Below are 17,392 nucleotides of genomic sequence, written 5' to 3'. Positions count from 1 at the left end.
GAGTGACCCACAGAGTCATTCCTCCTGTTACCAATACTTAGAGAAGCCTGGAAACCCCACCCTGCAGCTAGATAGGAGACTATGGAAGTCCAGAAAGTCCCTTCTTTCTGTTCACAATGGGAATGCCACCAGGGAGAGGCAGAAGTCAAATCATGAATGTAGCTCCCCCTCCCATCTACTGATTTGGGATCCACTAGGAAAAACAGCAGCAACCATTTTGAAGTCTGGATGATTAGGCCATCATAGGCAATATCAGTCTCAAAGGATGAGGACCCCAAACACATCACATTTCCCACAGGGACATAGCAGATACAAATAATACACAGGCAACTCTCAATGTTCTCTCATGTGTGTGGGTACAAAAGAAGAAACTGTGTCACCCAGGCTCTTTGTACAAAGGCTGTGCCATGAGGAATGAACCAATGAAAACACAGTATGCCCAGCTGTCCTTGACAGGGCTTCCTTGTCCACTTCTCTGACCCCAGGTGCCAGGGCAGCCACTATATCTTGAGGGGTCATTTGGCAGTGACTCCAGGCTTCTAAAACTGGTTAAGAACAACCATGGCTCCAGAAACCTGAAATGTGGGCTTTTGCACCCGCGGGGCATGCTGGAATCTCATGTGGATTCATAAGGAAGATCCAGGCTGGTGCCACAAACCTCTAAGTCTCGAGTAAGAACTAATGGAAGTTTGTCTCCGAGTAACAAATGTATAAATGTAAATGCAACTCTCTTCCTACAGATCAGTGCCAAGAGGAAGGGCACAGCCATGATCTCATGTTGCTTTTCCTGGTCTAATGTCCAGAATCACTTCAGTCCCTTGAGTGTGAGGTGAGGATGCTGGCCTGTCCTTGCAGGTCTGCTATGTGTGTGTGGATTGCCTGTGCCCCACTCAGAAATAGCACTGCCAGGGCTCCTGGCCTCTGGTTCTGACCTTGGCATACGTGCTGACTAGTTTAGCATATGGCCAGAGGCCTGGGCTCTGGAAGTGTCTGGCCAGGCTCGGGGGCAAGCCAAGTATGAGATCCTGGAGAAATAGGGAGTACCTTCTTGCTCCCTATGGTTCATTCAACATATCAGCCAAAGGCTAGAAAGGTAGCTCTCCTGAACACACTGAGAAACCAGTACAGGAATCCATGTAGAAAGGAGGCACGTAGACAAGTGGCCATCACAGTGGCCATCAGTGAGGGCCCTATTAGCTTCGCTGTGAAAAACCCTACTTTTATCAGCTTTAAAATTAATGTCTGTATCATTCCCAGAAAGGTACAAAACTGTTGCATACATTAAAGAAAAATGTTGTGTCTGATTCCTAGTTGTTTGGCCCTTTCTTCAAGGAGCATGGTGTGATGGGAGGGCTGCCTGACTGGCTATAGCTTGGTCCTTTGTCTCCATGCTGGATAGAGACAGTCCCTTGGTCCACCACATTAAGAGGCTAGCATTTGAGGTGGCCCACAAGACTGCCCACATGAGTACTAAGTGGCTGTTTTTGTGAGGCTCAATTTGGCCACATTAGTTTCTTTAGCTGCTCCTGGCTCTATTCAATGGCTGTCCCTGAAAAGAGCCAGAACCATGGCTCACCTTGGAACATGGACCCTTCAAAGATGGCTTCCATTTAGCATGGGGCTCTGAAGCCTGTGTAATAAAGCATGCAGGGTGAAAACTGATACTCTAGAAAGTTCTGCTACTTCCATATCACTTTGAGGAAGAATTTTGATGATCAATCCCATCATCTGTTTAATACATACATGTGCGTGTGCGCACACACACACACACTTCAGTTGTGTTGGGAAATTTATTAGAAGAGAGAAATAAAACCTCTCAAAGTGTTGCAGCTTTACCATTCTTCACAGCCTTGCAGGTCACAGCTCTAAGGACAAGGAAAACTGAGGTGGCAGGGGTGGCCCACTTCCTTCCTCACAACAAAGTGGAGCTTACGCTTCACCATAGTTCTTCCAGCTGTGAGACCTGTGGTCCATGGTAGGTTTGGAGGGACAAACGAACAGATTTCAGATTCCACAAGTACCCTGGCACTGTGACACAGATGCCATAACCCAATGGGTGAGACCAAAGGGCTGCAGTGAACACACCCTTGGTACCACACCATTCCACAAGATCACAGAGCCCAGGAAGGCTAGGTTACATCGATGGGGCAAGGATTATGAGGACTTCTGGGGTATCATAGGAGAGCTATCATAACCTGGCAAGTCTCGGGACATGGCCACAGCTTCAGAGAGTCAGAGCCAGGTCCTCGGAGCAGTCTAGCTGCAAAGAAGCCCTCGGGAGACCTTTAAATGGGGCCAGGAAAGATGGACGCGGCATCAGGAGGGCAGAATGGACTGCAGAGGTGTGGGCTGAGGAAGCAGCTGCTGCACAGGTTGGGAAGGGATGCCACACTGGGGCAGGATAGAGAGCTGCTGCTGAGCTGGGGAGCTGCCTGGGCCAGGAGAAGGGAGAAAGAGGCAAGAGCTGCTTATTTGTACACAATAGGGACAAAGCAGATGGTGACTCCGTTCTTTCTATTCCTCTCCATTGGGGAAAGCCTAATTGTGAAATATGCTCAGCCCTGTGTGAGCGTATGTCAGTATTTTGATAGCTATCCTCTCTCATTAATGATGTGTCTTTCATAAAAAACGAAGAACAAGCATTTCATTAGAGAAGAGCTCCCCCCCCCCAATTTCATGGCTTGGGCAGGGACACACCGAGCAAGCCCTTGACTGTCCAGGGTCACTCTGCTCCTTGTTTGCACCCAACTCAGGAAACTGTTCAGAGCATTGCCCCTCAGTGCCCCTAAAAGTCCATTCCAAGGCTGGGTGGAGAACACGAGAATGCATGTACATACATACTCATGAACACACACACATATACATGCACATATACACATTACACACGCTCACACACAGTTTCCCGATGGTGCAGCCACCCTGGCATCATATTCTATGACTCACTTAAGACTCCTGTCTTCAGTCTACGCCCTCTAAAGCAGTGGTTCCCAAACTTCCTAATTCTGTGATCTTTTAATACACCTGGTGCACATCTGTACAGATGCTGTAGTGTGGCTGTGGGTGTGATAAAAGTGGTCCGTCTCAGCACAGCCCTCATCTAAATCACCGAAGAGGTACCTCAAGATACATGTCACAGGGCCTCCGTGGGGGCTCTGGAAAGGGCAGGTGAAGGTGGCCTCCCAGTGCCCAGGGCTCTAGACAGTGCCCTGGGGCTACAGCCTCGCAGTCTCTTGGAACATTAGGGTACATGAGCAAAGGTCCACAGATGAGAGCAGGGCTTTGGCCACAGCTGTAAAGTGGGCAGGCAAGCACTGAGCTGTTGTTGCCCATTGCTACGACCTGGTGAGACCGAGTCCTGAGGTGCTCTGGGCACCACCTTCCAGTTTGTAGGAGGTTAGGGGAAACAGGCTTCCCCTCTTGTCAAGTGTGACAAATACAGTGGCTTCTAGGACAGGCAGGAGGGTGGATCCTGTACAGCAGAGACTCAGGGCTCCTGAGTCGACCAGCGCATCAACATCAGGCACCAAATCAACAAGAACTTTCTGGAATTTGATTCTTCCTATATCTGGGTTTTCAGTGAGGAGGCACAGTGACCTGAGATGCACACGTATTTCAAGTGCCCTGGCTGCTCACTGCGCACGGCTAGCAGCATTAATTACCTGATGCTTTCAGGACAGAAGGTTTGAAAGTGTATGTGAAAAGCCCAGAGACGACTTAAAGCATGGGAGCCACGCAACAGGCCAATGAGAAGAGCAATTGCAGGAAGAGCAGTGGTAAGGAGGTCATTGCTGAGTCAGGACCTGAGATGATCGATTAGGTGCAACTCACAAGCTCTGAACAAAGGTGTTCTTTCTTCTTTCTCCCCAGGCACCCCCAAAACGATTTTAATCTCAGAATGTGAAGACACACAACTTCATCCCATGCCCCCTCACCCCAGAGTTTAGCCACAGGCTGTAGAAAAGTAGGGGGCCGGATGAACACGGGCAGACACATTTCTAGGCTCTGGCAACCTTGGCCCATCTGGAATCAAGAAAAGTCGGTCACACAGTCTGATCTAAAGCTGTTCCCACTCCAGCTCACAGAGGGGCTCTTCTGTTACCTGGGAGCCGGTGGCGGCTGCCTTCCCCCACTACCTGTGTGTTTTCCCAGCTGTGTCTGGATGGGAATCTCATTAGGACCAGAAGCGTGGGAAGAGAAGTTGCTTGTGGGTACCTGCCAGGGATGAGGAGTCCTAGGGGATCCAGGAGAGGGCAGCAAACACAGGGCTGCTCACCCAAGCACACGTGAGACTGGAGATGAGCGATTAGTCTGGGCCTCGAGGCCATGAGAATCTCAGGGAATTGGCCAGGGTGGGACTCTTAAGATCTGCCCCCTGTGAGCTGTGAATATGAGCCGGTCCTCTTGCAACAGAACATGATCCAGCAGAAGCCCCATAAGAAAGCCATCTAAGGAATGGACTTTCACTGAGTGAACGTTCTTTCTGCTTACTTCGGGGACAAGGCCTAGTTTAGAGTTCAGCAAAGAGTGGAAGCCAGGGTAGGAACACAACTAATGAATCACACTGTGCCTTTCTGGAGAAAGGATGCTGCTACAGAAACACGGAAAACTCAAGCCAACTGACGGGTAGCTCCAGGCACGTTAGTTCTGATCATGAGCTGGTGGACAGAATACATTTAAGAGTCTACACAGAAAATTACACAGGTCACAGCTGTAGCTCAGATCTGTGCCCTGTACATGGGGCTGATAACCCAAGACCCCCAAAAGAAGGCTGGCTGCTGTAGCCAACAGAACTTCCATATAGAGCAACTTCAGAAAGGTACACATAGTCTGGGTGCTTCCCGTTGATGATGAAGCCCAAACTATGAAAATAAAGTGACGCCATTGAGTATGTAATATCAGTGCCACTAGGTGGCAGCAGAGCACTATGGCCTGATCAAGCACACCATGTCCTCAAAGACAAAAATGTGTCCCTGTCAAAAATGTGTCCCTGTCGGCTTTGGCTGTAGCCCAGCGCTAAGCCCTCCCAGCACCTGCTTCTATAATTTTAACAGTAACAGGAATAACCCACACTTGCTCGTGTTATTGTCCCAAGGCAGAAGCAAACTATACTACAAGACTGAGACTATTTCCTTCTAGGCTAGTCTAGAGAGTATGTGCCGGCCTGACTCTAATTCATCACGACAGGGTGTCACAGTGTTTGTGTGACTTCAGACAGTGCCCACTGCCTGATGCCACTTTCATGGGTCAGCAACACCTTTCTGTGACAGTTTACTTCCAGAGGCTTGTGTACTATGTGCGGCATCAAGGCCCCAGTCTTGAACGAGTAGCCCAATGGGATGTAGAGTAGGAGGGTGCAATGTTCTGAAGGCCCTGCCTGGGTCACTGGTGTGCTGGCCCATGGTGGCCTCAAGGATAAGGTATACACGACAATGTGTAATGGAAATTGGTGTTACCAACTCAGTCAAGAAGAATCAGGGCTTCTTGTCCAGGCTGTACGGCCCACAGAGCAGAGCCCTTGATTGAAAGGGAGGCTAGGTTCTAGGGAAGGAGACCTCCAACCTTACAATGTGTAAGAAGCTTTCTCCAAATCCTTCCCTGGGGGACCAAAAGCAGCAAGCTGCAAGCAGAAATCAGTAAATGCAGGCCTTCAGAAATTACCAGATCCTGGGCCTTGCTCTGCCCATTTCAGTGGACTAAACACTATCATGAACCCCAATTAAACTGACAAATGGAATCTTTGCTCCAGTCTGCATCACGAGGGCCATTGTGCTATCAAGTGACAGCTGGACATTTTCACCCGTTACAAATCACACAACTGGGGTGGAGACACTTGGCAGGCGCCAGAGCCATCTCCTTAGTTTCCTCCCTGGTCTTGGAAAGGAAAAAGGTCAGGTAGGATCTCTGAGAACCACCCCACCCCGACAAACAGCCTCTGGGAAGACTGTGGAGTCAGCTGTTGTCAAGGACTCCTTTCCTCATAGACTGTCACTCTAACATCCTATCAGCAAAGCCAAAGCCATCTCGAGTTTCTCCTATGTTTTCTAGTTCAGTTTGTGTTTAGGTCTGTGATCTATTCTGAGTTGATGCTTGCCTACTTATTTATTTGTCTGCTTATTTATTTAGGGCATGTGGACTCCAGTTGTTGTGTTCATCTATGCCTCTTGACCAAAGATCAGCTGGCTATACTTATGTGACTTACAGCTGAGATCTTCTCAGTTATTAGCGTTTATTCTTTTACCAATACAACTCTATCATGATATGGTAGTTTAAAGATTTGAATGCACACATGTGTGCAAATGTGTGCACATTCATACCAAGGCACACATTCAGAGGTCAGAGGTCTCTCTTTCCACCATATGGATTCTGGTGATTGAACGCTGGTCATCAGGCTTGGTGGCAAGTCTCTGCTGGGCTGGCTCATCTAGTGAGTCTTGAAGTCAGTAACTTCATTTTGCTGTTTTCCTCTTTATTCTGGGTCTGTTTTTTTTTTCTCCAAATAAATTTCAGAGTCACTTTGTCAATGTCCAAAATATAAGCAGTAAGCATGTTTATTTGTATTGTGGAGACTCTATTACCAAGTTCTGACAAAGTGCCACCTTCACAACATTGAATCTAATCCTCGATATGGAACATCTATCCCTGCATTTGATTCTCCTTTGATTTATTTATCAGTTTTCTTCTAATAGCTTGCCTCATATATGTATATGTGCTGCTTTTGCCTAAGTATTGAGGAAAGGTGCTAATGTGGCATTGTGTTTTAATATAATTCTGCTTGTTCATTACTTGTATATAAGACTCTTAGTTTTGTATATTAGTCTTATATCTTAAAACTTGGCTGTAATAATCTACTAACTTTGTGAATTTTATGCAGTTTTTGCCTATTTCATTTAATCTTAAGTGTCCTCCTATGGCATAGATATCAAAGGCTAGGTAGGGTACCAGCCTAGGGTTCTACTGGAAAGGACTGACAGCTTTCAGAAGTGGTGCCCACTGTGGAGAAGTCGGTTCACTGGGTTAAATTAAGATTAAGAGTTAGCCAATAAGAAGCTAGAGCTAATGGGCCAAGCAGTGATTTAAATAATATGGTTTCTGTGTGATTATTTCAGTACTGTGCGTCCGGGATGAACAAGCAGCCCCCTACTACAACTGCTTTCCAGCCTGAATCCTGAACTGTAGATCATCAAAATAAATTCTAGACAGAGATAAAAATGTAAAATAATACATACTACAAGAAACTATTTGCATTAATAACTTTCCCTGTGGCTTTGATAAATTTCCCTGATAAACAAGAGATTAAGGGAAAAAGAGGCATATTTAGGCTTATAATTCAGTACACCATGGCGGGAAGTCCAGGTGGCTGGCCACATTGAATCCTCAACTGTCCATCACAGCAGGAAGTCCAGGTGGCTGGCCACATTGTATCCTGAGTCACGAAGCCAAGAGTGACAGCTGCCAGTATTCTGCCAGTTTTCCTTTTTTCTGTGCAGGATAGATTCAAGCTCAGGGAATGGTGCTGCCCACTTTTAGGGTGGGTCTGCTTCAGTTAACCAAAATAATCTCTCACAAGCACGGCCAGAGGCTAACCTAACCTAACCTAACCTAACCTAACCTAACCTAACCTAACCTAACCTAAACCATTCCTCACAGATCTGTCCAAAGCCTTGTCTCCTAGGAGATTCCAGATCCAGTTAGGTTGATGAGTCTTATTAACTATCACAACATTCAATATTTATAGAGCTCAGCAATGAATAAGACAACTATATGTCTTAATCAAAAGTAGGAACTTATAAATGGAAAGAACGCCTAGAAATTAATGTTTAAAATGTGACTTTCCAAAAAGAAAAATTGGCTGTGCAGACAAAATATAAAACTCTCAAAGAATAATCAGCAAGGAATTAGGGGGATCCTAGGGCATGCAGCATCTGTAGAAAATGGGTGCTGGTCACAGTAGCATCTGAGCAGAAGGCCATGCCAAGGCTCTGTTCTCTGGGTCAACAAACAGAAGGAGAACCTGGCTCAGATGCATTCTGGGAGGTAGGAGCCTGCTCCTGGGACCATGGCCATGGGAGGCCTGCTCTACAGAAAACCTTCCACTTGCCCTCCTACTGCTAACCGTGTGACTCAGTTCCTCTCAGTTTCAGCTCCTCGTTCTAAATGGGGATCATGAAATACCCACCTTTCAGGGCTGTGCAAAGTACTCTATAATTTGTAAAATGTTACACAAATGGGAGAATTTTAGGTTTTGTTTCCCTCCTATAATCCCACAGTAAAAATAGGAGACAAGAGAAAGCATGGGGAATGTATTTACTATCTTAGCTTCAAATGGTACCAGGATACCACTGTCTGCTGGTATAGGGTGAAGAATGGATGTGTACACACTGCATAACCCATCTCAGAACCTAACCTGTTTCCCATTCTGAAGATTGAGGGATAGCCCACAGCAGCTCAAGTGTTGTTGCGGGACAACTGTCTATATTCTGTCAATTTTGTTTTAAACAAATGCTGATTGGCCAGTAGTCAGGCAGGAAGTATAGGCGGGACAACCAGAGAGGAAGTAGAGGTGGGTCATGGAGAACAGGAGAATTCTGGGAAGGAGGAAGCACATTCCTTCCCAGTCCTGTCCCAACCATGGAAGAAGAAAGATGTGATTGCCCCACTGGAAAAGGTACTGACCCATGTGGTTAACATAGATAAGAATAATGGACTAATATAAGTTATAATAAGAAGCCTGAGCTAATGGGCCAATCAGTTTATAACTAATATAGACTTCTGTGTGATTTTCTTTGGGGCTAAAAGGCTGTGGGACCTGGTGGGAGAACAGAAACCAGGCAGGACAAAAACTCAGACAACAAAGTGTTCTCCCTTACTGTAGTTTATACCACTTTGAAGAAGCCCAGATAGCATGATGATCACTGATCCATGTGACTCCGTCGTACTGGCACTGTGACCAGACCTTTGCCACGCCTTCCTTCTTCTATTGGTTATCAGGTATGCTTTCTCTAAGCAGGGTTGGCGCCTACCTCAAGGAAAATTAGTCGGGGGAATATTGTCCCTGAAGGCATGAGGGGGATTTTCTTGATGTCTCTTCATGCCATCCTGCCAGTTCTTCTCTCGGTCTCCTGAAGGTACAGGCAAGGTAGAGGGAGATGCCCACCCTCCTTGCAGCAGGATGGGGTGGGCTACACCTCTCCTGTCACAGCATAAGCATGTTGGTATTTGTTCCAGCTCATGACACAAAGGGAAGCAAGTAGCCTTCTCTTCCAGCACTGCTAGCTCCACACTGACCTGAATGTGCTTCTCTGCCACACTGCCCTGAAGGCCCAACCACTCTATGGCTGCAGTGGCCATTCTTGGTTGTCAACTTGACTACATCTGGAATGAACTAAAACCCCAAAATGGAGGGCACACCTGTGAGGGGCTTTTGCTTAATTTGAAGTCAGAAGATCTACTTCTAATCTAGATCTTTGAGGTAGGAAAACACGACTTTAATCTCCAGATCTTTTGTGCTGAGAAAACTCACCTCTAATCTTGGCCACACCTTCTGCTGGAAATCTATATAAAGACATGGAAGAAGGAAGCTTTTGCTCTGTCTGTGCTTCCTTGCTAGCAAGTCCAGTCCTTCACTAGCATTGGAGCCTACCTCATCAGCTTTCCAGGGTCTACTGAAGACCAGCTAAGACATCCAGCCTCATGAACTGAACACCTGCTGAATTCTTGGACCGTCCATTTATAGATAGTTATTATAAGACTAGCTGGGGCTTGAGAGATGGCTCAGCAGTTAAAAGAACTGGCTGTTCTCCTAGAGGATCCAAGTTCAATTCCCAGCACCCACATGGCAGCTCACAACCGTCTGTAGCTCCAAGATTTGACACGCTCACAAGACATACATGTACACCAAATGCACACAAAGTAAAAATTATTTTTTTAAAAAAAAGACTTGCTGGACCACAGCTTGTAAGCCATTCTTAAAAAAAAAAAAAAAACCTTTACATCTATCTGTCTGCCTGTCTATATATCTCATTCATTCTCTCTCTCTCTCTCTCTCTCTCTCTCTCTCTCTCTCTCCTCATTCTCTCTAGACAGACAGACAGACAGACAGATAGATAGAACGAGACTTATTCCATAAGCTCTGTTACTCTAGAGAACCCTACCTGACAAACACAATGGCACCAACTCCAGGGGCTCACTGATCCACTACTGGATGGGCTGTCTGAAGGGTTATGGGGCCTATGGGGTTCAGAAGGAACGATTCTGATCTCGCTGACACCTTTTCTTAGACCAGCCAAACTCCCCCCTTGCTACTATCACACCCATCCAGAATGCTCAAATTACTTCCTTTCTTTTGATCTACCCTGGGTAGGGGGAGCATCCAACTCCCCATGCATGCAACCATTTTCTAAAGGAGCAAAGCCCCTAGTGGGGAACACCCTTAGGCCCTGCATTCTCAGAAGGGCACAGGCCAAAATGGAGGCAGTGGTGCCAAGTTTCCAGTGTGATAGTGTCCCATGTGGCAACTTTGGTGGCAGGATAAGGATGCCCAAGGCAGTCCAGGGAAGCCTGAGGCCTTAGCACAGGTACAGTTGGAAGAGGGGAGGATGCAAAGTACTCCCTCCCCTAGAAGGACTGTGTATCACCATGGAGTCAAGCAATGGAGAATCTCTGTAGCCAGTACCTGACATCCTTTGTGATGGTTAAACCTTCAGTGCCAACTTGATGGAATTCAGAATCACTTAGGAGATATATGTCTGGGCATGGCTCTCAGGGTATTTTTAGGGAAGTTAATTGAGAAGGAGGATCTACTCTAAAAGTGGGTAGCATGATCCCACGGGCAAGGTTCCTGGACTGAATAAAAATGAAAAAAAACAAGCAAACAAGCTGACTGCCAGCAGTCATTTCTTGGCTTCCTGACTGAGGATGCAATGTGATTGGTTACCTCGTGTTACCATTGGCAGGGCATGCTTTTCTGGTCGTCTGACCTATGCCCCTCAAACCATGAGCCATGTAAGTCCTTCCATCCTTCCTTAAGCTGCATTTGTTAGGCAACTAATGTGCCTTTCCTGTGCAGTGGTGCGACCTCCTATAGGACACTGATCTGATGGCAGCAGTTCCTCAAGGGATGTCCCCTTTCCCAGATGACTCTAGCTTGTACCAAACCAACAAAACAACCAGGCAGTTCATCTGAGCCATCTCAGCAGTCTGATTTTTTAACAGAACCCAGCTTTCCCTTCACCAGGGAAAAGGTTTTGTGACTCGGTGCCACCTTCTCCTACTCTTGCTGGGCATCAACAGGAGTCTCTGGTCCCTGACTTTAGCCTAGTCACAAACCCCAGTGTGTGGAAACCCCAGTCATGTTCATTAAGCCAGTGCTCACAGACTCCAACCTTGTTTTTGCTTCTGTGTGCAACCTCAAGGTCTGTCTGGGGTCAATCTCCTGCCTGGCCTACTAGGCCCTGGTCATCTTGAATCTCCCACGAAAGTATACTGTTTAGTGTACATCATTATTTCTGCAGCCCAAGACTAGGGACACAGGTGGAATCAGCATACATCCATGCAATAACACCGCAACGGTGCAGAAAATGCCACCGCTATGGCGATCCTGGTACTATCAGACAGCAGGCTGAACAAGGCATGAGGAGAAGGCAAGTCAGCAGAGTTCCTCTGTGGCTTCTGCCTCCAGATTTCTGAGGTCCTACTCTGACTTCCCTCAATGTCAGAGTGTGACCTGAGAGTTGTAGATAAAATAAACCCTCTCCCCCTCAAGTTGCTTTTGGCCATGGTGTTTTACTGCATCAACAGGAACCCTAAAGATGTCAGTGATTCTTGGTTTTGTTCATTGTGTGACTCATGCCATCCTATCTCATGTGTTTTCCTACCCTAAATGTTTGCTGCTTCTCAAAGTCCTTGGCTGTTTCTTTGGAGAAAGCAATGCCTTCTATCTGAATCTTTTTCTCACGTGTTATGCTCTTAAACCATCCCCTGAATGTTTTTCCTTCCTATTGTGTGTGACGCTTCTTTCTTCTGCTCTTTGTTTTCTTCAAATGTGTGATGGAGCTGGGCTGTGTGCACTGTTCTGCTAAAGCTTTCATCTGCTTGTCCTACACTGTCTTAGGAAGTGGTTTCCAGTCCCTCTCTGGAGTTACAGATGCTGAGGCCCAACCCACAGTTGACTTTCTCAATGTGAGGAGGGTATATACCTCTAGAGCTTGCCGTATAGCACTTCAGGGTGGAGAGGTGGCCCGCTTTCTCTCCTGCCCCATTGTGCATCAGAGTTCTTGTTCTTCCTGGCCTCTCCACATGTCCTACAGCGTTCATAAGCATCATTTATTTCATACAAACTATATTCCTGGCCCTCTAGCTGCAGGCACCCCTGTCCCTACCATAGCTGCTGCTCGAATTGTGTCTTTTCTGAAGGTTTTGGGTTAAGATGACAGCAGATGACAGTTCTCTGCAACCTTCCTGTTAGAATATGCATCACCAGGAGACTGGGGTGCACTATCTTTAGGCTCCAAACATCCTAAAGGACAGACGACATTTCCAGACTGCAGGGCCATAGAAGGCCTGTACCTCCTTCCCAGTCTCGCTTAAGCAAGGTGCCACAAAGGCCAGGTGGGGCTGGGGACTGCTTGCCTTGAGGTCCAGGCACAGAAGAGAAGCAGTAGTCCAATCATGTGATAGAGCAAGGGAAAGCTGAGGGCCAGAAACACGGCTCTAGGCTGGTGCCAGGTCCAAGGGCCCAGCTCCCACAAGTAGCAGAAGTAAACTGCACATCAGTCCCGGGAGCAGAGGCTAACCCATGCATCTACTCTGTATTTATTCAAAACTTATCCTGCAATTTCTCTGTTGCCTGTAATTAGCTTGTGACACTGCATAACACTTGCTGTGTAGCTAAACAGCAATAACCATAGAAACCAAGGACTGTTCTCTAAGTTGGAAAAGTGTGTGTGTGTGGGGGGGTAATTTCTTGATTGTTTTCCACTTGGAGAGCAGTTAAGTTACAACCATGAACAACTGGAACAGAAGCTGGGTATGACATTCTGCCTTCTGCTGTCCTCTTCTTAGGGAAGGCCTTCCTTGCTAGACCTCACCACTGGTACCCACAATACCCAGCACTGGCCTCAGGGCTGTCTCCTCTCCCTCTTGCTTGTATGTGCACCTCAGATTCATGTTGCTGCTTCTCCAGTTTCCACAAAAAACCAGCTTCCTTCTCCCCTCTCTCCTCCTGGTCAGTAAAACTCTCTAAAGTGGCTTCCACCATGATGTGGGATTCCCCTCTGAATGCTAGGATGTTTTATTGCCAATGGTTAATAAAGAAGCTACTTTTGGCCAATGACTTAACAGAGTATGGCCAGGCTGGAAAAGATATATAGAGAGAGTAGGTGGAGTCAGAGAGACACAGTGTAGCCGCCGCAGGAGACAGATACTTCTGCTGGAACCTTCCAAAACTTTGCCAGTAGACCGCGATCTTGTGAAGATGCACAGTTTAACGGAGATGGGTTAGTTTAGGATATAAGAGCTAGCTAGAAATATGCTTAAGCTATTGGCCAAACAGTATTGCAAATAATATGGTTTGAGTGATTATTTCCGATCTGGACAGCTGGGAACACCACCATGTCTGCCATCCCGATTTTAATGTGTTTCACCTTCACACATTTTTTAAAAAAGAAATTTTTTTATTTTTACTTTATATGTTTGGGTTTGCCTGCATGTATATCTATGTACCACATGGATGCAGTGCCCGAGGATGCTGGGAGAGGACATCAGATTCCATGAACTAGAGGTACAGGTGGTTGCGAGCTACCATATGGGTGCTGGAAGCTGAAGACTAGAATTCTGTAATAGCAGCAGGAACTCTTATCCATGGAACCACAGTTCCAGCCCCTCTCACAAACACATCACTCTTGTTCCCTGAATCTAGAAAGCTCATAACTGCTTGTGACTCCACAGACTCTCTTACTAAGAGTCCGCACTCTCACCCTGGCAGGTGAGGCTGCTTGCTTAACAAACCTCATGGCTCCACCCATCCCTAGTTTCACTACTGCTCAATCCCTGTTTACTCCTCTGCCTCCCTGCTCTATGGAGACTGGTAGCCCCAGGCCAGGGCCTGAGCCTCTCCTCTGTCTATTACACCCTCAATGGTCCATACTGTTTGCAGCCATACACGGATTTGCTGACCAAGCAAAAGTCTACATTTCCTTTGTCTTCTCTGCATGCCAGGCACCTTTCAGCCTGGAAGTCTCGCCTAAGCTTTTGCACTGCTGGTCTTCCCGTTATTCACTATTCGCCTAGAGCCTGGTTGGTTCTCCAAGCCCTTTGTCACAGACATGCTTCTCTGTTTAGAGAAGGTGATGGAAAGCCTTATGTTCTCCCCAAGTCACTAAATCAACAGTGGCCAAATATGGGCTTTGGGCCAGGCTCTGGGGAGACTTGGGGCAGATTCCCCAGTAACACTGGGGGTTGGGGGGTCTACTCCAGCGATCCAAAGTAGACTCCATACCTGAGGAAAGAGCACAACTAGATACACTCAGCAGGTAAAGAAAAGGGCGGCAATCACCTGTTCTAGTCATGTGGTCCTATCCACCACTGTTTCTCACATGTGCCCCAGCAGAGTCTCCTAGTTGGTCTCTCCTCACACCCAGGGTTGCCTGAGAGTCTATCCTACCCAGAAGCCACAGCTACTTTGTAACAAACCACCAGCTTGGGGCTCCCTTCTGCTTACATCAAGCAATTGCTCTCACTCAGGCTTGAAGATGCTGCAGGGACTGTGCTTGCCTCTCAGAGCTAAGCTGCCTCATGCTTGCTCTTCTCTGGTCCTGGCATTCCTCTACTCAAAACGCTCATGCTCGCTATTTCTTCTGTATGGCTGCTCTTCATTTGTAGCTCGCTCCCTCTCACCTTTGCGGAAATGCCCCTTTGTCAAGTGGGGCAAGTGCGTGTGTGCACATCTGTATGTACACACACACTCATGCACACACACAAGAGAGCACAAACATGTACACCCATGTGCATAGAGACATAGACATTATCACATGCACAAAACCACACATAGGCACCTTCCTACACATGTATATATAAACACGAATGTGTATAGACTCATTCCTACACCCACACCCATGTGTGTTATGTGTTCATTCATACCCATGTGAACTTACATTCACGTGCACAGGCACGAACATGTGTATAAGCATGTATACTTGTGTGCATGCACACTTACACTAATATACATGTATGTACCCATTCCCTCTTGGCCCCTTTCCTTTACCCCTTTTCCTTCATTTTCTGAATCTGTCACTGGTTTTCTCAGATGTAAAATCCACCCTGGATGGCCCTCCCTAGGCACAGATGCCCAGACTTCTCACTTGTAGATATGTCCCAAGTCTAATCAGAGCCTGGCATACAGCCCACTTTGGCTCCTGTTGGTCTGCTGACCCTGGAGCCACTCCCTCCTCCAGCCTCACTTACACTCACTGCTCAAGCCAGCGCTGCTCTGAAGGCCCTCGTTACCCCCGCTGTTCTAACCTGATGAAAATGACCACTAAGAATAAAGAATCGCCAGAATTCTGTGTAGATGAGAAGCACCATTCACCATGGAATTGGGCCAGATCATTTAGAAACACGCATTTGTTTTTGCTTCACTACAAATTACCCTTTGAATGAAAATAAACAGATGAGAAGCAGACAGAACCGATAGGCTCTAACCGCTCCTTCTTGAGAAGTCCCTGTGGTGTAACATGGCAGAGAGGGTTACTGGGGATTGGGTCAGAGTGGAAAAGCAAGGCAGGAACCAGAAGTCGGGGCCGGTCCTAAGTTGGGGTGGGAAGGGTGGGAGTTCTGGGCTGAGGTCGGGCACAGGCAGGCACAGGTGGGCAAAGCAGGTCAAGGCAGGCAGGGTCACAGGTGGCCATTGTCTGGAACAGGATGGGGCTGGGTGGGCAAGTCACCAGCAGGGGTGGACGAGAGTACCTGGGAGCGCCTCCTTCTCCCGGCCTGGGGACGCCTGTCCTGCCAGCCCACCTGCTCCCCGAGGAGAGACTGTCCATCTACCAAAAAGCAAGGAAGAAGCGTCACATTAGCTGAGGAGCCCGACAAGGCCACTAATATGAAGGCACACAGGCCACACCCCACCTGACCCCGTTCAGTCCCTCTGAGTCTGAGACGCTCACAGAAATTAGGTATGGTACCCACCAGCAGTTGTCAGACACGTTCTCTGGTTCATAGTGCACCCCAGTAAAGAGACATTGTGGACCCTGGTGTGGCCGCCTGTCCAGTCCTGACACTAAGCCTTTGCGGGAGAGCCTCACCTCTCCCAGCCCTCTGCGTGCAGAAGCACACTGCTGTCAGAGCTGCACCCCAGAGGCCGCTCTGGCCACTCCGTAACTTTACCTTCAGAACAGTCTGCAACCTCAGTGCAGAACTGAGCAGAACTGCAGCTCTGAAATCCAACCACACATCTTCGAAGGACTTAAATACCCAACTTGCTTATGTTAGCCAAGCCCACTGCTTGTGGAACACAGTTACAGAGGAGGAAAGCGAAGCCATTAAGCCCTGCCTGGGACACCTCTACCACTCTGTATGCAGTAATACCAGCACCCAGCAGTCAACGAGGAGGGTCTTACTCTTTAGTGTTATAGAATGCTGCCTTCTGGCCCTAACAGCCATTACATCTTTTAAAAATGTTTTATTAGCATATATTATTTATACATAATGGGCTTCATTATAAGCTTCCATACACATATATAAAGTGCTTCACTCATATTCACCCCCATTCCTCCTCTGCCAATAAACTTCCTCCCAATTGGCTCCCCTTTCCACTTCCATGCCTCCCCTTGTGAGTTTCCTGAGGGCTCACTGTATGACTACATTACTGCAGAAAAATGTCTCTTTCCTCCCATCAACCATTCTGTGAATATAAAACCCAAGTGTCTCCCATGAGACCCTCGCCTCCCCATGCCAGGATACCAGCAGGTTCAATCCTGTTCAGATTTGTGCCATGAGTTCAAGAGTCCACATCACGTCCAGATGTCATATGTCAATATGTTCCTTATTGCTGCCCAACCCCAAATTCCTCCAGATGGGATGTTCTTTCCATCCCTTCTTCTGCTATGTTCTCTGAACCCTGGAGGAGGTGATACAGATTTTCCACTTGCTAGAAACCCAATAGTCATTTATTTTCAGTACACTTCAATCACTGCTGGCTGTGTGAAAGGAAGCTTCACTGATCAAGGCTGACGTTAGCATTAACGTCATAAACACCGTTGCTTAGAAGGTGATTGACAGGCCCATTTAACAGCAGTAGCTTCCTCACTAAGGCCTGCTACTTCTCCAGTCATAGGTTTTTGACCAGGTTCAGAGTATCAGTCATGAATACCCTCTGCTGAGCAGCTATCAAATTCAA

General features: G+C 47.3%; 1 protein-coding gene across 4 annotated transcripts in view; it reads right to left on the bottom strand.

Annotated features, from left to right (window-relative positions):
* The window catches only part of Pcbp3 (poly(rC) binding protein 3), a 175,872-nt gene that overhangs the window by 59,876 nt on the left and 98,604 nt on the right, over positions 1-17,392 (bottom strand). The window contains exon 1 of one of the 4 annotated variants that reach the window (XM_050143901.1): positions 15,961-15,989. The exons of the other annotated variants lie outside the window; for them this stretch is intronic. The gene's annotated coding sequence lies outside the window, so the exon portion shown is untranslated. Of the gene's footprint in view, positions 1-15,960; positions 15,990-17,392 lie in introns of those variants that run through there. 4 annotated transcript variants of the gene reach the window in all.

This window comes from Alexandromys fortis, unplaced genomic scaffold, assembly GCF_014885135.2.
Source record: "Alexandromys fortis isolate MF-2015 unplaced genomic scaffold, M_Fortis_MF-2015_v1.1 scaffold_9, whole genome shotgun sequence".
NCBI classification, from domain to species: Eukaryota; Metazoa; Chordata; class Mammalia; order Rodentia; family Cricetidae; genus Alexandromys; species Alexandromys fortis.
The sequence above is the reverse complement of the archived record's forward strand: the minus strand, read 5'-3'. Positions and strand labels throughout refer to the sequence as shown.